This window comes from Amborella trichopoda, chromosome 2 (assembly GCF_054954075.1).
Source record: "Amborella trichopoda isolate Santa Cruz 75 chromosome 2, AtrichopodaSantaCruz75HAP2 v2.0, whole genome shotgun sequence".
Lineage (NCBI taxonomy): Eukaryota > Viridiplantae > Streptophyta > Magnoliopsida > Amborellales > Amborellaceae > Amborella > Amborella trichopoda.
The window spans coordinates 17,990,482-18,002,299 of record NC_142337.1 but is presented as its reverse complement, the minus strand read 5'-3'; the positions used below and the strand labels follow the sequence as shown (position 1 = coordinate 18,002,299).

The 11,818-nt window shown below is 37.6% G+C and overlaps 1 protein-coding gene across 2 annotated transcripts in view; it reads left to right on the top strand.

The window, feature by feature from the left end:
* LOC18445716 (putative F-box protein At5g52610) overlaps positions 1-11,540 on the top strand; it is a 38,119-nt gene extending 26,579 nt beyond the window's left edge. The window contains exon 2 of one of the 2 annotated variants that reach the window (XM_011629303.3): positions 10,883-11,540. The gene's annotated coding sequence lies outside the window, so the exon portion shown is untranslated. Of the gene's footprint in view, positions 1-3,686; positions 3,908-10,882 lie in introns of those variants that run through there. The other variant, XM_006855848.4, reaches the window with a different exon arrangement.
* Positions 11,541-11,818: the final 278 nt, after the last annotated feature.

Here is an 11,818-nt window from a genome sequence, read left to right as displayed (position 1 = left end):
GGTTTTTCAATATGACCACATTCCACCTCTAAAGACATATCATGAGATTCAAAGATCATTTAAACATGAAACCAATTTTATGACAATCTAGGCTCATGAAAAGACAACTTTCGTATAGGGCGTAACCCCAAATATTGGTCTAATGTTTGTTAAACTGGTTGATGTTCTTGGGTGAAGTTTATGTTTTGCCCTGCATAAAATTCAGAGTGACACCCTAATAGGAAAATGACCATAACTTTCAAACCATAGAGAATTTTATCATGATTCCAAAACCAATTTCAAAATAGATTCATCTTTTTATCTTTTCAAAGTGGTTTGACCTCATTCTAGTATATTTTGGTCAGTGAAAAGCTTCATACAAAAACAGATTAAATCCTTGGAATTTACTTCACAAATCTGACATGCTTCAGAAAGTGGTTAATAACTTTCAAATCAAAAGAGATATTACTAAGGGGTCTTTTTCATTCTTAAATAGATTCAATGGGTTATTGACCCACCAAAATTCATTGTCTAAGGCGAGGCTTAAGGTACCCTATTGATCTCTCAAACAGAAACCACAGTTCTGGAAATCACAATGCTCTTTAGAAGAATTTTAATAGCACACACTCACACTCACACCCATATTCAAATTTCACATCTTGATTAGGTAAGGAAACATGCAGTAATTTAACATGAAGCCATGGAAACTAGATCCACCTACCTAATTCAATCAAAATTCGAAAGTGTTCCACCAGCTTCACCTTGAATGCCAAGCTTCAAATGATTGGGTTCAAGCTTAAGGAATTAAGGCTTGGGGAGGTTTGATGGAAAACATGGGTGAAAGAGGGGCAGTGAGGAGAGAGAGAGAGAGAGAAAACCCAAATTCATGAGTAGGTGGGGAGTGTAGATATGCATAGATGGTGGAAGCATGCATGTGCCACATGGCATTCATGCATGAAGAGACAGAGAGTAAGCATGGGAAACACAATGATGGGGTGGAAGCATGCATGTGCCACATGACACTCATGCATGAAGAGAGAGCAAACATGAGAGAGAAGAAGCACCCCTTGACCACCATACATCAGCCACGCTCGCCAGTGCGCTCATCCATCCGCGCTCTCAGCAGTGCACTTATCCGTCCGCGCTCAACAACGCACTCATCCGCCCGCACTCAACAGCGCAGTTATCTAACTGCCCTCAACGACGTACTTATCCTCTCGCACTCAACAGCGCACTCGACCATCCGCACTCCCCACGCGCGTTAGTCCACTTGCCCCATCGACTCGCCAGCGTACTACAATTACCCTGGAAAAGTCTCGGTCTTTACATCACCCCCCCCTTAAAAAGGATTTAGTCCTCTAAATCATACAGTTGCTATTCAAATAAATGGGGGTACTTTTCCCTGATCTCATCTTCCAGCTTCCAGGTCGACTCTTGTCGTGAATGATACTGCCACAAAACTCGGATTAGAGAGATCTTATTACGTAATACTTGCACGCTTCTATCCAGTATCTGAATTGACCGCTCAATGAGGGTCAGGTCCTCTCTGGTCGGTATAGGCTCATATCTCAAGACATGGGATGGGTTGCGCTTATACCTTCGCAATAAAGATACATGGAAGACATTATGGATGTTTGCCAACTCGTGCGGTAAGGCAAGTCGATATGTCACGCTTTCGACCCTCTCCATGATTTCAAAGGGACCAATATAGCGCGGGCTCAGCTTCCTTTTCTTGCCGAACCTCATGATACCTCTGTTGGTGACACCTTTAGAAAGACCTGATTACCTACCTCAAACTTGAGGTTCTCCTTCGATTAGCAGCGTAACTCTTTCGCCGACTCTGAGCTGTCTTGAGCCTCTCTCGAATCAATGCTATCTTATCTGAGGTAATTGGACGATTTCTAGCCCCAAAAACCTTCTCTCACCAATCTTGTCCCAACAAATAGGTGACCTGCACTTCCTTCCATATAGAGCTTCAAATGGTACCATCTAAATACTGGCTTGGAAGCTGTTATTATTGGCAAACTTAATCAAGGGTAAATGGTCATCCCAGAAATTTGTCAAAGAATTTTAGGCTGTTATCAAAGACTATAAACTATAACTCAATTTGTTATAGTGTCATGTGCTAAGGGTAAATCGTAATCCCTTTTATCACAAACAAAGAGATTACCTCGGATCACTGTGGTAAATGAGCATCTTTGATCATTTACCTTTCCACTATAAACTATAACAAATCGTAATCCCTTTTCATGTTTAGCACTGTAACAAATTTGATAACAAATTTAAGTTGTTATCAATTTATCAGACATATAAATTGACAGTACTATAAATTCTAAACTTTAGAGATAGCTCAATTTATCAGACATATCCAATATGTCACATAACAGATTTAAATTTGATAGCTCAATTCTTCTAAAGAGCATTCTGATTTCCAGAACTGTGGTTCTTGTTTGAGAGATCAATAGGGTCCCTTAAACCTCGCCTTAAACCATGAATTTGGTGGGTCAGTAACCCATTGAATTTATTTCAGCATGAAAAAGACCCCTTGTTAATATCTCAATTGATTTGAAAGTTATTAACCATTTTCTGAAGCATGTCAGATTTGTAAAGTAGAATTCCAGGGATTTAACTTGTTTATGTGTGAAGCTTTTCACTGATCAACATATACTACAATGAGGTCAAACCACTTTGAAATGATAGATAGATGAATCTATTTTGAAATTGGTTTTGAAATCATGATAAAATTTCCTATGGTTTGAAAGTTATGGTCATTTTCCTATTAGTGTGTCACTCTGGATTTTCTGTAGTGCAAAACAGAAACTTTACCCAAGAACATCAAACAGTTTGACAAACTTTAGACCAATATTTGGGGTTACCCCCTATACAAAAGTTATCTTTTCATGAGCCTAGATTGCCATAAAACTGGTTTCAAGTTTAAATGATCTTTAAATCTCATGATATGCCTTTAAAGGTGGACTGTGTTCATATTGAAAAACCAGAAAATAACGTTGTGATGTCTATTGCATTGATAAATAGTATGATATTGACATGATGATGTCTCTTGTGCTAATAAGCATGATGATATGACATAGTGATCTTTATTGCATTGGTATATAGTATGATATTTACATAATGATGTCCCTTGAGCTAATGAGCATGATAATATGATTATACGTATAGCATGCTTTGGATATGTGACCATCAGCACATATCTCATAAGCATGTGTCCATGCACATAGCATGTGACCATCAGCACATATCGTATCATAAGCATGAGTCCGCACACACAACATGTGACCCGTTGGTGGTGCTTCCCTCCTAGTGTGATGGTAGAAGTTCTTTGTATCGGGATTTGATTGGCTTAATGGATAGGGCTCCAATTTCAGGAGTTAGGGAGTTAGATAGTATCTCTTGATATTGATTATGCGTGATATATACCTGCCTAATTATGTTGATTTGTTAAGATGCTCATGCTTGAATGATTTGATCGACTTCTGGTGTATATCATATTTGATTAATCTGATTTGTTATTGCTCCACCATGAACGACACATTGTTAAATATGATTTTGACATGACTCCATGTGTTGTAAGACTTGTATAACACCCTGAGTTTTGTTATGAAATAATATGTGTAGGCAGGAAAGCATGACTCCTGGATCTATTTACTGAGCTTTACAGCTCACTCTTTTAACTTTCATTTTTGTAGAGTAATATAGCCTGCGGGTTTTGGAAGGGCGTCCTGGTGATCGCAATTGGAGTCTCCCTTCCTGTGGAAGCTTCTTTTTACTTATATGTTTTAGTTGGCAGATTGGCCTTATGGTCCACTTTGTATTGAAATTATGGCTTGTTGTATGGGCCTTTTGTGCCTTGGACCCAATGCTACTCACTATTTTGGAACTATCATATGCCTTTTTGGTTTGTCGATCAGTTCTTGGTTTTTTTTTTGTGCTTGGTTTTTCTTTTCTTTTGTGGTTGGCTTTGATCCTTTCATTATAAAAGCGTTGAGCGCACTACAGCCCGAGTGGCTTTCGCTACCTGTGGTCGTGACCCATGCCCTTTGTCCTCTATTGGGCCCGGGTTAGCCCTTTGTGTTGGGGGTTAAAAATAAACTTCATGATATATATATATATATATATAATCTTGGGGGTTATAATGACCTTGGGTGAGTTAAAAAGACGGAAAAGGGCCTTCGACCCTGAGCGCCCCCCTAGAACTGGGCGCTCGCCCTAGTACATCCGCTTGTGTAGTGCCGTCTGGGTCTAGGTGTGCGGAGTTTTTGGTCCATGCCGCTTAGGCACCGGGCGGACTGTTTTTTAAAACATTGCCAATAAGATGAAGTCATTTCATAAGATTCACATGGGCTCAAGCCAATGAGGTGATGCCACACAAAAAACTACTTTAATAAATCATTTTCTCCCATAGATTGGGGTTTAAGCCATATTTCAAAGCATGCCCAAAACCCTAGGCACATGTTGATGAGATCAAGTGTGCCAAAACAACATGTGACTAATTAAATCACTTTAAGTTATAAAATCAATTTTCTCATTTAAAACATTATCAACTTTTTCAAACAAATCACTAAAAGACAAAGGACACCCCCGTTGCCTTTGATGTCATGATGATGTCAACCCTAGGTGGGTCCATGGGGGGTGCCACATGTCTGCTATATGGTCACTTGGGTGGCATGTGGGGCGCATCACTAGATGTCTTCAAATGGAATTATGTTAAAACAAATTTAAAAACCCTCATTTAATGCTCTAAAAAATTCCAAAACATTCTCAAAAATTTCATAAGTCATTTTTTATCATAAATACCATTGTGGCATCAAAATAAATTGGACTCTCTAGCCTTGAAATCTAGGTTACTGGAGTACTCCATTGGGCTAGTCCAGAATGATGGTTCATTCTCTCGGAATGACCCAACAAGCCTATGCTCTGCAGATTGTGGCAGAGATACATAATATAGCTAATCAAAGTCACCTCAATCAATGTCTCATCATTTTGGAGTATAAGTGGATTGTTGGTGTACCCCTGGGGGCATGAAAATACTCATATGCAGGGGTCCTCTTAAGGCACATGTGTGCATGTTCTTCCTTGTTGGATCACACAATAGAATAGTGGCTTCCCATACTACTGTAGGTGCACATGCCATAGGGTGGTCTCATGTCAGGATACGGTCTCATGTCCCATGAGTCATGACCATGCTACACAAGGCTATTTCTCTTAAGATAGTCAAGTATGAATCTCTTCGTAGTTCTCTTAGCCCTAGCCAACACATCATCCATGAAGCATATAATCCAAGTATATCCCTAACTTAGAAGTGAGCCTCACATCTCTAAAAGTGATCTCTCTGTCTCTCTCCTGTATTTCTCATTTCCTCATGTACTCGGGGTATATAATTCTTTGCCCCAATGCCTATGCACCTAGAATCATCTTCACTCATTCACTCCCACTGAGTGAGGTAATCTTGGATTTAAGGACTTGAAAGGGCAATAATTCCATTAGGAACATAGCATTAGTGTGCGTTTTAGATTCTAAAAAGGACCCCAAACATCAACATGTAGTAACTCTAAAGGAAAAGTGACTCTTTTATTATCAATAAAGAAAGGAACTTCACTACGTTGCCAAGTTGACAACTTGAACATAATACTTGACTCTTTTAATTAGTTGACGTACTTAAAATCAAACTGACTATTTTTGTGACTCTCAAGAGGACCTTTTCTACAATGAGCTAGTCACTAGTGCCATATAAACTCGTCGGCCTTATTGGGAAGAAAAATTATGGATGGTTGAACTAGAAAAACAAAAGATTCTTTCTCTTGATACAACCATTCTTGATATGTTTTCATGATGATAAAAGTTCCTCAATAAAATATAGGTTCCCTTTCAGTGTTCCTTCAGCGAATGTTCTTTTCGTGCAAAGATCCTTTAGGAACACAAAGTTAGGAGTAAATACTGAGAACACTTCAAACCATTTGATAATTGAGACATGGAAATACGATTTCATTTAATTTTAGGGATATTTAATCTTAGGGATTGAGACATGGAAATACGATTTCATTTAATTTTAGGGATATTTAATCTTAGGGACTAGAAAAGCATTAAGCAAAGAAAAGGAACCCCAAGGAGAAGAGCCAACAAAATTTCCAATGTCTGTGATGGGAAGTGGAGTGCCATCCATGTAATAAATTTTAATAATTTTTTCTTACCAACGTATGGAACCAAGAAAGAAAATAGACATCCATAAGATGTTACATGATTGGCTGTCCCCATATCCATAATCCAACAGACATTTCTGAGAGCAGTGTTGAGGAAGTCATTCGAGCTTGTGATATGTTTAGATCATATTTATTTATTGGGATAGGGATCAGGACCCACTTTGAGATCGGATTTGGAGCAAGGAATCATGAAAGGCTAAAAGTTCCCTAGGTTTGGGATTATTTGTACAACCCAAATGTAGGACTGAGATCATAAATATGTTGGGGAGCTTGATTCCAACTTCTAGGGATCGTAGGATAAGTTCTGCTGGTTTGAGCTCCAATTGCTTAAAAATCGAGGTCCTAGAGTTCATTTAACTAGGGTTCCGCATGTCAGATGCACAATCCATATAATACCATAAATTATTAGTGATCTTAAAAAATTCAATATTTTTTTATTAAAAATTTAAGAAATCCAATCATTCTTTAAGAATTTAATATTTTTATCCTCCTTTGCATGTAATTTATATTTTAATTAAGTAATAAAGAATTTATAGAAATTAAAACTTATAAAAAAAGAAAAAGAAAAAAGAAAATCGAATGCTATGTAATATTTAAATTTTTGCATTCGTTGAGTATAGTTATGACTTTAGGTAATGTAATAGCAATAATAGTCATCCTACTTAGTTGAATAAAAATTATTAAGATAAGTATTAAATTGAAGCTCAAGGTAACTTGTGATCTGTTAAGATCCCAAAAGGGGCTATATTGTCTACAACCACGGAAAATTATGTGTGAATAATACGTGCAGCTAATATATTACATAAAACTTAACAATGTTAACTAATTTATCCAAATAGCCGTTATTTAGCATTAATTTGAAGTTCGAGGTTTGAATTCATGACCTATTAAAGAGGGCAAGAGGAATAGTCCACCAAGGGAATCTCAATCCCACATTGGTGGAGCCTTGGTTCTGTTTACCTATGAACCCTTAGATATGAGGCAAAGCAATTTGGATCCTGTGTAAATCAGGATCTCAATCCTTAATAGGAAAGATAGAGATTTCAAAGTTTATAAATCACAGACTGAGATCCCCCCTACTTGGAGCTCAGGAGCTCTGCAGTGGGAATCGACTCCTTGGCTAGGAGATCCTGGTAACTGTTGTTCAGATCCTGGTAACATTATGTTGGAACATAGAATCATATATGTGGAAAAATTGGGAGGAGGTGTGATTCTTTCCAACAAAGCTGACATGTAATGGGTTAGTTGGCATTTGCAAGCTGACAGGGCACCAGTAAAAGGAAAAGTATCCCATCCCCATGATGTGGATGGGCACCCTTTTACTGATTGAGATTTGACAAGGCCATATCTAATGGCCAAAAATTTATTTCAGTATTTTTTTATTCAAATGAGATATTTTACTGAATTTTTAGCTGTAAGTTCATTTTTATAAATACAATTCAATGAGGATGTTTGAAAAATGTTTAAATGAAAAATGACTAAAATACCCCTAAATTTATTTTGATCAATATTTTTTTATTTCAAATATTTATTATTATTATTATTATTATTATTCTTATTTATTTATTTAATTCTACTAAAAAATAAAACTAAAGCACAAATTTCATATTAATATATTTTTAAGTAAAAGTTAAAATAAAAAATGAAATTCTTTTTTGACTTGGATTAGGCTGATTCAATCTGAACCATTAAAAGGTGATTATGCACCTTTTAAGTGTCTACAGCTTGTGGATGCAATACCATCCCCCAGTAAAATTCCAAGTGTGTCCTTATTGCTGATTGTCATGACTGGGAAAGAACGGTGAAGTCCTTCCAAACCATCCAATGAATAAGAGTAGAGCAAAGGGCCAATGGCGCGCGAAGTGCATGCAGAACGAGCGCAGAGAAAAAGAAGTGCGGAGGAGAACCAGCCGAGCTCATTCCCTTCACTTCTTGGGTCCAAAGCAGTGTAGTGTTTCCTGGCCAAATCAAGGATTTGGGGCCTCTTGCACATTTATATAAAATATATAGATATCCATGATTTCCATAATGCTGGTTAAGTGGATAGAATCAACCACATCCACGACCAGAGTCTATATAAAATATATAGATATCCATGATTTTATAAAAATTTATGTTTTTAAGGCATCATGATTCTCTTCCTTTGCCTTCCACTGATTTTTCTTGAATGAGATTTGATGCTGCAATAAGAGTTGAAGCTCATTGAAGCCAGGTATAGGAGGTGGTCTAGACATGACCGATGTGACAAAAATGTCATACTCTTCACCTAACCCTCCAAGCAAGTAGAATACTTTATTGTCATCAAAAAACTTTTAGCCAATTATAGCTAATTGATCACAAAGTCCCTTCACCTTGTTGAAATACTAATGATAGAATTCTCTTCTTACACTATTGGAGTTGACGGTGAATATGCATCAGGATTAGATGATTGAGAATAAATCTTATGAAGAAGATCCCATAATTGTTGGCTGAACAAACACCTGCACTTGAGCCTAAATGTCTTGAGGAAGAGTAGAATTTAGCCAGGCGATTAGAGACAGGCTGAGGCAACTCATAATCAAGATTAGAGACTAGTTTCATCTCTTTTGTGCCATCTTTAAGCACAAACTATTTCCCAAAAAAGGCTGGTGTAGTAGATAGGGTTCTGGCGAGATGTCCCATATGGTTTTAGCCCATTTAAGAGTGGAACAATTTGACTTTTCCAGATTATGAAGTTGGTACAGTCGAATTTAATAGCAACCATTTATGGAAGCATGTTAGTTGAGAAAGAAATTTGTAGATGAGGAAGCCATATTTAACATGACAGAAAATATTAGGTTTAAGTAGAAGGTTGGGTCTCTATTTTAAGGTTGTACAGAGAGAAAATTTCATGCTTTTGAAAGGAAATAGAGATTTTTAGAATTGGGTCTTTTGGTAAGTGATAGAGTTTCGGTCCACTTTTTTTGGCAGAACTCCAAGATTCAAGAAGGAGACAATGCAAAGAAATTTGAGATATGAACTAGTAGATCAAACAAGTCGATGTGGAGCATAAAAATATGAAGTGTTCGGATCTGATTTTGGGATTTTCAGATCTGATTTGATGTAATCAACAGTTAACTTAGGGTTAATAAGGTTTGAAGTATAGGGAATATCAGATTTGATTTCGAGAGGAGAAAAAATAAAATGGAAAGAGATTGAGATGATATAAGATAGCTTAGGGTTTCAAAAGAAAGTAAAGTTTGAAACGAGAATGAAATTAGGATCAAGAAAGAAGAATAGGTTCGACAATTGATGTGAAATACTAGGAGAAACATGAGTTAGGTTTGAAGAGAGATGGGATTTAGGAAAGTCAGAGTTCACGAAGAGAAGAATCTGGTTTGATATTCAAGAAAGGAAGAAATTGGAATTAGGGTTTAGTTTCACTTTTCAATCCTTGTCTCTTACATCGATCTTTAACCTTGCCTTGACAATATGAACAATATGAACAATACAAATTACAAACAATACAAATTACAAACAAGCTCATGACAATATTAATAATTTCATAAGAACATAATTTACAAGTTTGTGCCTGTAAACCACATTGTACCCTAAATAGTCTCTCTCTTGCTTGTTATAAACATAAATCAGGTAGAATGATCCAAATTTCTTTTCCTAAATGGATGGATTTTCAAACAAATGCCTAATTGTGAGGGCCTTTAGGTTTCTAGTTGTGTGAATGTTTGCAAATGCTTTTGGCGAGAAAACCCTGTGATAAACCTCCAATTATTTGGAAACCTCCCAAATCTTTATCAAATTAAGCATATTGTAGATGTAGCAAACATTGAATGCAAATAACAGAGCATATACTGAGCAAATAGACAGAGGAAGCAAAAAAAGAATAGTTTATCGTTAAATTTTTCTTTTTATCCATAGTAGGCATTTTTACTTCAAAATGATGTGGCCTAGGAGTCTGTGTTATGATGAATGATAATGAGCATTGTACTTTAACCATGTGCCAATCTTAGCGAGACATGCCCATGGTCTACATGGTTTTCCACCTCAGTGCACCAATAGTGCTGTGAGAGTTCCTAAAATTGCCAATTGAGGCATTTAAATTTCTAGCACTAGTTTCGATTTATGCTTGATAAGTACTACATGCTTTCTGTTTCTGTTCAGTGATCCCTACTTATGAGAAGTGCCACGTAGTGTGCGTGAGGTTTCCCCAGAATCATATACTGACGCAATTCTTGGTATGTTGACCAAGTTCTGTATTCCATCGTTTAGTTGTTTAAGGTATGGTCATTTACTCAGTTAAGTGGCCTATGTTCACCATGGAAACTCAGATCCAGTAAAAGGCCAGTAAAATAGGGCCACAACCTTGGGGGAAGTCAACTGCAGAAAATCTGTAATAGCAGAAATGCTTGTGGGGTTGGGCTCTCTAATGCCCATCTTTTGTGATGAGAAAACAACACCTTTTTTATGAATAGGAAAATGCATAATAGTAGTAAAGCCCTTGTGATATGTGTAATTTATCTTAACACCGAGCTCCTTATTTCTAAGCTTGGTATGTGATCTGGAGATTATTATATGGACACAGAATAATTGATGAGGTAAATTCACAAAAAGCTTGAGGTATTGATAGTCTTGTGTTGCTTTTATTGCATGTAAATACTATTTTCAAACTAAATCAATGGTTTATCTTATGATTGCTATCCATTTTTCAGGATTTTAAAGCAACTGTTTTTCAGCTTGAAAGTGTTGGCGTGAACTGTAACGGGAAAACCTTTCTAGAAAACATCCATATTTATTGAAAAGCAAAAGACACTTGCCATTTGGATTGATGAACATCCATCAAACTAGAGAGAGAAGTGAAATAAGCATTTTCCTTTTCAGTAAGTGGTTTTGATGTACTGCACCGCCTCGGTATAGCTGTAACCTTGGGGGAAGTAAAATAAGCATTTTCCATCAGTTGTCTTTTGATGTGTGACTGCACCGCCTTGGTATACATTATACAGTGATGTATGTTTGCCCTGCCTTAGTGTATTGTGAAGTGAAGAAATGTAAGAGTCAAAAGTGGAGAAAGTATAAAAAGTGAAGGGCGTGTTTTGACGCTTGGAAGAGGGGGCCACATCTCATAGAAGGGGCAGTTTCCAAGGAAAAAAGGGCTTTTGATGTTGAGTGTGGGATGCCGCACTTCTATTTTGCGGCTTTCATGCTCCTGCAACAAATGCAAAAGGGAGATTTGGTCGAACTTGGGTCTCCGGCTCTTAAAGTCCCACCAATCAAACATACCCGAAATAATGGATGCTTTGAATCAAACCATTGTGGCTACTCTACCCTGTCTTTTGTCTGGATATTGGATTTCCATGCCTTTGACTTGCCTTGATGGATTATTCTAGTCGGTGTTTTAAAAACCGGACCGCCCAGTGCCTAGGTGGTTCAGAAGGCGCCCAAGCCTAGGCTGGCTGTTTTCGGGTGACCGACTAGGCGCCAGGGAACCTGACTAGGCGGGCGCTTAATGCCCAGCCCTGGGCGGGCCAGGGAACCTGCCTAGGCGGGCGCTCAATGCCTAGCCTTGGGCGGCCGCTCAGAGGCGGAAATGCCTCTCGTTGAGGCCAGTTTTTGGTAGGAAATGCCCATTGTTGAGGGAATTTTTGTTT